This window comes from Phocoena phocoena, chromosome 12 (assembly GCF_963924675.1).
Source record: "Phocoena phocoena chromosome 12, mPhoPho1.1, whole genome shotgun sequence".
In the NCBI taxonomy this organism is placed as follows: domain Eukaryota; kingdom Metazoa; phylum Chordata; class Mammalia; order Artiodactyla; family Phocoenidae; genus Phocoena; species Phocoena phocoena.
Genome location: NC_089230.1, coordinates 20608127 through 20616082, shown reverse-complemented (window position 1 = coordinate 20616082; position 7956 = coordinate 20608127). Strand labels below are relative to the sequence as shown.

Below are 7956 nucleotides of genomic sequence, written 5' to 3'. Positions count from 1 at the left end.
CTAGCTGCACTCTCCCATGAGCTGAAAAGTCCATGGGTCAAGGGGATGTACCCATCCTTGCTGATACTCCCTTAACCCCTGGCTCAAACACACACAGACCAAGCTTCGAAACACAAATTCCAAGAATCACAGGGCTTGTGCAGTCTTCTTCCCTGGCCTGTCCTCCCAAAGGCTCACTTGCTGCTGGTGTGCACACCCCTGGGCCTGCAGAGGGCTCAAGGAATGGCTATCGGCTGGGTTATTTACTTTATGAACTCGAAGAGGCAGGTTGAGAAATTCCACTTAAGGGGTTTGGGCTTGGAAGCCACTCTTAGAGACGGTTTTTAGGACCCACGTGTCCACCTGTAGTTCAGAAAAGATTATCCTGTACCTAAATTTCCCCCAGGTCCTCTTCCCAGTCTCAAATTTCCTACTGGTAAGTAATCTCCTGGTTATAAATTGCATAATTAGTAACAATGACTTGCTCCAGGTGGTAACCTCAGTTCTCCTGAAACAGAACCTCTCTGATCATCTTCAGTGTTAAAACTGCTGCTTCATTTAGTAGATGAATGACTTTTTAACCAGAGGAAGATTTATAATTAAATGCAAAGGTGATAAATTAAATTATACCATTAGTATTAATACTTTCATGTTAGGTTTAGGAATAATCTGTTTATGTATGTTATTTAAAGTATTTGTAGCTTTTCCTGTGGGAGCCGCCGGGTTGAGGGGAGCGTGGCCTTCTCCTCTCCCACCATGGCATGTGCTCGTCCACTGATATCAGTGTACTCTGAAAAGGGGGAGTCAGCTGGCAAAAATGTCACTTTGCCTGCTGTGTTCAAGCCTCCCATTCGACCAGATATTGTGAACTTTGCGCACGCCAACTTGAGCAAAAACAACAGACAGCCCTATGCTGTCAGTGAATTAGCAGGTCATCAAACCAGTGCTGAGTCTTGGGGAACTGGCAGAGCTGTGGCTCGAATTCCCAGGGTTCGAGGTGGCAGCACTAACTGTTCTGGTCAGGATGCTTTTGGAATTATGCGCCATGGGGCCCTCATGTTTGCGCCAACCAAGACCTGGCGATGTCGGCACCCCAGAGTGAATACAACGCAGAAGCAATATGCCATCTGCTCTGCGTTGGCTGCCTCGGCTTTACCAGCTCTGGTCATGTCTAAAGGTCATCGTATAGAGGAAGTTCCTGAACTTCCTCTGGTGGTTGAAGATGAAGTTGAAGGCTACAAGAAGACCAAGGAGGCTGTTTTGCTTTTGAAGAAACTTAAGGCCTGGAATGATATCAAAAAGGTCTATGCCTCGCAGCGAATGAGAGCTGGCAAAGGCAAAATGAGAAACCGTCACCGTATCCAGCGCAGGGGACCCTGCATCATCTGTAATGAGGACAACGGTATCATCAAGGCCTTCAGAAACATCCCTGGAATTACTCTGCTTAATATAAGCAAACTAAACATTTTAAAATTTGCTCCTGGTGGGCATGTGGGACGTTTCTGCATTTGGACTGAAAGTGCTTTCCACAAGTTAGATGAGCTGTATGGCACTTGGCGTAAAGCTGCTCCCCTCAAGAGTAACTACAACCTCCCCATGCACAAGATGCTCAATACAGACCTTAGCAGAATCTTGAAAAGCCCAGAGATCCAAAGAGCCCTCCGAGCACCACACAAGAAGATTCATCGCAGAGTCCTGAAGAAGAATCCACTGAAAAACCTGAGAATCACGTTGAAGCTAAACCCATATGCAAAGACCACGCGCCGGAACACCATTCTTCGCCAGGCCAAGAACCACAAAATCCGGATGGATAGGGCAGCAGCAGCACTAGAAGCCAAAGCAGATGAGAAGGGGGTTCCAGGCCAGAAGCCTGTGGTGGGGAAGAAGGGAAAGGAGGCTGTTTGCGTTAAGAAGCTGAAGAAGCCAAAGAAGCCTTTGGTAGAAAAAAAGGCTGCAGTGACCAAGAAACCAGCAGCTGAAAAGAAGCCTGCTAAAAAAGAAGCCCACAGAAAAGAAACCCAGCACAGAGGAAAAGAAGGCTTCTGCATAAGCTTAAATTGGTTTATTCAGTAAAGGTCAAATCATTTTGGACAGCTAATTTTGAATAAACACCTGATCAAAGAGGCAGTGAGAAACATGAAAAAAAAAATAATAAAAAACGTATTTGTGGGCTTCCCTGGTGGTGCAGTGGTTGGGAGTCCGCCTGCCGATGCAGGGGACGCGGGTTCCTGCCCCGGTCCAGGAGGATCCCACGTGCCGCGGAGCGACCGGGCCCGTGAGCCATGGCCGCTGAGCCTGCGCGTCCGGAGCCTGTGCTCCACAACGGGAGAGGCCACAACAGTGAGAGGCCCGCGTACCGCCAAAAAGCAAAACAAAACAAAAAAAAGTATTTGTAATACTTAAGAGACTTTTACCTTTTAGACTATATGATAGATAAATACGGTTCTATTTATTTAAAACATGTAATTGATTTATTTGTTTTGTTTTTTTGTATTTTTGCGGTACGGGCCTCAACTCCTTCCATTAAGAGAAGCAACTTGCTTCCCCGTAGCCAAGCAAGAAACTCGAGGGATAGGCTGTCAAATATGAACGTGTCTCTTAGCCCAAAGGAGTGGGGTGGGAAGAGGGCTTGTGTATTTGAAGTCTCCTGAGAGCTGCACAGAGGGCTTTGCCTTCCAGACTGCCCAGCGTGACTCCCTAGCGATGCTCATTTGTAATTCCCTACAAGGGGAAGTGTAAGAAGGGCTGGGGAGGCGGGTGTAGGGTGCAAGGCCACAGTGAGGCTTGATGAAGTGGGACCTTCCGCATCCTTGTTGCACCAGCGATCTGTCAGCTAACTGGGTATATAGAAATGACTAAAAGAGTAGCAGAGTTTAAAGCCATTGAAAAAAAACAAAGAAACAATCTGTCCATTGCTGTGGGATAGAGAAGGAAGGTATAAGCAGTAACACTAAAGGTTGTGAGGAGTCTCTGGATACTGCATTTAAGTCCAGATGCCATTCTATCTCCACTCCTGAGACTGCCACTGCTAAACCCCAACGCATCCTTTCTATTTTATCCCTGCCTATTGTTCTGCGGTCTTTTCTTGGAACATCTTGATTGCTTTTCCTCGGTAGCTGTCAAGAAAAACCAAAAAGTTGCTCTTGGTCTTATGCATTATGGAAAGATTTTGTACCCTGATCTTCTTAGGTGCCCTATTTCTGCCACGGAAAACCTTCCCCAGGTCTTACATAGGGATGCCTGCCTTTCGTTCACAAGGGACTGACTTTGGTCTCTTTACAGGCAGTTTTGCTTGTGAATTGTTCCTTTGATCCTCTCACCAGCCTTAAGTCTTGGCCTTTATTCTTTCCCAATGACATGGACATTTCCCTTCCAAAGCTACCGTCCTTCCTCTCTCTGGGCCCACTGACTTCTGCAAGATTTTAAATCTATCCAGATATATTCAGGCAATGGGTTATTTAAAACCTTCATAGGTCTTTCTTCCTGTTAATGATGGGAAGAAGATGCTCAAGAACCTTGGGCTCTGAGATTTGAATTCTTTAATAATATCTAAAAAGCAATTTATGCTTCACATAAATGACTACTGACTCTGGTCTGTTTCTGATACTTTTCCAGAAAAAATTCAGCTCTTCAGGTACACCAAAGGGGAAGAAAATTTTGCTTAGACCACTTTATAAAGTTTTGCAGAACCTCTGGACCATATTTACAAACAATTTCCAGAAGAGACTTGGAGACCTTAGGCCAGGAAGTTAAGCAGTTTGGCAGCAAAGTTTCAGTCTGCCAAATCCATGATATTTGCCCAAAGGTAATGGCAAGAGTCATGTTGCTTTAATCTGTCAGGTGAAAAGTTTCTCCCAGTCAGTGCCTAAAGGGCTACAGTCTCAATTCCCACCCTTCACTCCTGTTGGACCAACTGTTAACAAAGGAGAGAGGGTGGTGGAGCTATTGGTATGAGTGCCTACAAAGCTGAGGCCAGGTGCTAGAAATACCTTCATCACTATAAAAATTTAGGAAAGCAGTAACTGTATTTAGTCATATTCCCATCAGTCTAGCTGCTTAAGTGCCTGCAAGAGCTACCTGCCAAACTCCACTTCTTATACTTGGCACGTTGCAGGGATTTGCACGTGGCTTTGTCAACCAGATAGTTTCCCCTCTTTCAATTGCCCCGCTGACTTTGGAGCCAAGAAACTCATTCCATGTGACTCTATTGAGTACTTCCTGTCTCCATCCTTTAAGTGGCTTGTGGTTCAAAAGTCATTATAAGAAGTTGTTTGGAATTCAGAGCATTTTTTCTCCCATTAAAAAAATGTCATAAATGGTGATTAGCTTTTTAAGCCCAAACATACTAACTTGTTTAACTTAGAGTGTAATGTTCTAGTTATAGAAATGAGCTACCATTTATAACTGTGGTTTTGTTTTTGTTTTTAATACAGAAGAAAATTGTTTGTGAATTCCAAATTGGACTGTCAAGAAGAAACCTGAAGTTGCAGCGCTGGCCCTTGTGGTCCACCCCTCTCAAGCCACTCACTGCTGTCGGCCAAATGATAGGAAAATCTCTTAGCTCTACCCAAAGGCAGGGATCTCTGGAGTGGAGATGGGGGAAATAGGAGGTGGGAATATAGGCCTGGGGGAAAGAGTAAAACGTGAACTATAGCAAAAGCCTCTTGGCAGCAGTGACAGAACTCTCTGCCTTACTTTCTTCGCATCTTTCCCCCCTTCTTTTCCTCTGTGAGGCTGTCAGCATGGGTTTACAATGCCTGGGTAGTCTGGTCACTGGGAGAAGCAGAAGAGGCGTTTCTATACATGTGAGCCTGATGGGGGTGGTCATTTGTATTTAGAAGAAATTCTATGCATTGGGGACTGCCTGTATTTGGAAGATTCAAGAATTCTTAGTATTCTTTTCTCAACTTCTAGGCTGCATTGAGAAATTATTAGTCTCTATTAAGCCTTAAAACTTTCTAAAAGTGCATTTGGTGCCAAATGTTAGTAGAGTTGCATCAAAAACAAAACATCAAACCTGTACTAACATTGCAATGTAATTTTATTTATTTATTTTATTTATTTTTGGCTGTATTGGGTCTTCGTTTCTGCGAGTGGGCTTTCTCTAGTTGCGGCCAGCGGGGGCTACTCTTCGTTGCAGTGCGTGGGCTTCTCATTGCAGTGGCTTCTCTTGTTACAGAGCATGGGCTCTAGGCGCGCGGGCTTCAGTAGTTGTGGCACACGGGCTTTGTTGCTCCGCGGGATGTGGGATCTTCCCGGACTAGGGCTCAAACCCATGTCCCCTGTATTGGCAGGTGGATTCTTAATCACTGCGACACCAGGGAAGCCCACAATGTAATTTTGATAGGAATATTTTGTTATTTTCATAAGGCAGGATTGGGTAGAGCAGTTAAATTAAACTTAGCAATCATGTATTTTTTTTTAAATGCAAAGATTAGTACATTAATTACATTAAAAGAAAGCACTTCTGCTTAACAAAATATACCATTAAAAAATAAAAATACAAGCCATAGACTGGGAGAAGATATTTGCAGTCTATGTAACCAATCAATAACAACAATAAAAAATTTGTTTCCAAATATATAAAGAACTTTTACAATTTGATTTTTTTTTTTTTTTCGGTAGTATGCGGGCCTCTCACTGTTGTGGCCTCTCCCGTTGCGGAGCACAGGCTCCGGACGCGCAGGCTCAGCGGCCATGGCTCACGGGCCCAGCCGCTCCGCGGCATGTGGGATCTTCCCGGACCGGGGCACGAACCCGCGTCCCCTGCATCGGCAGGCGGGCTCTCAATCACTGCGCCACCAGGGAAGCCCTACAATTTGATTTTTTAAAAAGGTAGAAAATCCGGGGCTTCTCTCAATCACTGCGCCACCAGGGAAGCCCTACAATTTGATTTTTTAAAAAGGTAGAAAATCCGGGGCTTCTCTCAATCACTGCGCCACCAGGGAAGCCCTACAATTTGATTTTTTAAAAAGGTAGAAAATCCGGGGCTTCCCGCCTGCCGATGCAGGGGACGCGGGTTCGTGCCCCGGTCCGGGAAGATCCCACATGCCGCGGAGCGGCTGAGCCCGTGAGCCATGGCCGCTGAGCCTGCGCATCCAGAGCCTGTGCTCCACAACGGGAGAGGCCACAGCAGTGAGAGGCCCGCATACTACCGAAAAAAAAAATAGAAAATCCAATAGAAAAATAAATCATTTGATTATGCAATACACAATAGAGGAAATCCAAATGGATAATAAACATTAAAAAGTGTTTTTAACATAATTAGTAAACAGAGATATGTTAATTAGAACAATGAGATACCACTATATGCCCACCATTATTAGCAAAGTATCAAAAGTTTTATAATACAACATATTGGTGAGGAATTCTAATTTTTGGTGGAAATGTACTGTAAATTGTACAGCCACTTTGGAAAACAGTTTGGTATTATCTAAATTGAGGATATCCATACCCTATGTCCAAGCAGTTCCACTACTGGATGTATAGAAGTGGTTTTCAAAGTAGGGTCCCTGGATCAAGCAGCATCAGCATCACCTGGGAACATGTTAGCAATGCAAGTTCTTGGGCCCTAATCAGATCTACTGAATCAAAAACTTGGGAAATGGGGCCCAGAAATCTGTTTTAACATGTCCTCTAGATGATTCTGATGAAAACTAAATTTGAGAACCACTGACTTAGAGATTATTCTGTATATGTATACAGAACAACACATAAACGGAAAGTTCATAGCAGATTCCCAAATGGAAACAACCCAAATGTCCATTACTAGTAGAATGGTAAATTCATTTTTAACTTCGGACTAACTGAAGCATCTTTATATACTGAGGATTGAGAACAAGTCAAGGGAAAAGATGAAGTTAAAAGAAAGGAGAATAATTTGATGGAATAAGTTGAAGGTCAGATAAAATCTAAATGGGAGGGTGTTATTTGAGGAGAAAAGAGGTGCTCCTTTGTTGAAGACTGGAGAAGGAATGCAGAAATGTCATTGAGGGGGTAAAGTAGGAGGATTTGAAGTTTATTCATACATGAGAGTGTTTATTTTATTATTAAAAATCAAGGTCATATGCAGAGAAAAAAGACAATTCACCTGGTTTAGTTCGGCCAGAATGATGAATTAAATGGAGGATATAATGAGACCCATCCCCCCTGCATCCTTTGAATTCTTGAGGGTGACACTAAATTCTGCCACTCCACTCCTGAGATGTAATATTGTTTTTGATTTACAGTCTTGGCTGAGAGGTGAGGGTGTAGTTTCAGGGACTTCTACTTGCCTTTCCTAGTACAATAACTCTTATTTTACAAGTCAAGGAACTAATATGAAGGTTCTGTAAAATCCTAATGTCTGTTCCAATTATACTTTCAAACACTGGGGAAATGATCTCTGTGTAGATCTGTGGATGAGTAGACATGTATACCTGGCTAGGTCTCTATTAATACCTTGACCCTCACATACTCCTACTCTAACAAGGGTGTCAGAAGGTGCTTTGGGTCTCTGGATATTAACATCAACTCAGACTCTGTATCTAATAGTCCTTAAAAGAGCCATGTATTCCCCTGTCTCTAGTGCATGGCTACCCTAGTGCACAGCCATAAGACCCTTTGGGGAAGAACTGGGAGAATGAGTGCTATATACACTTGCCATGGTGTTGCAGGGTCCTTCTTCATGTGGATCTAGCCTCTTTTTCAGACAATGGAGACGTTCTCTGGTGGGTTTGAAAATTGGCTCAGGCTTGAAAAATGGGCAAGGGATCATGACTTTCCATTGAGGCAGCTGATCATAGGCTTCTGCTCATCTATTCTTGGTCTCTTTTGATTATATATATTAAGCAATATCCTTGGTGGATGCACATCTATCTCACTCCTTAGAACACCTTCTTCTATTAAATATCTCCATAGATTCCTAGAGATCAGCCCCCTATCCACTCCATTCCAAACTTGCTGCCCATTAAGAACATTATACCCATGTTGATTTTG

At 43.6% G+C, this 7956-nt stretch overlaps 1 pseudogene; it reads left to right on the top strand.

The window, feature by feature from the left end:
• The first annotated feature begins 700 nt into the window (after positions 1 to 700).
• LOC136132154 (large ribosomal subunit protein uL4 pseudogene) lies at positions 701 to 2029 on the top strand (annotated as a pseudogene).
• The last annotated feature ends 5927 nt before the right edge of the window (positions 2030 to 7956 follow it).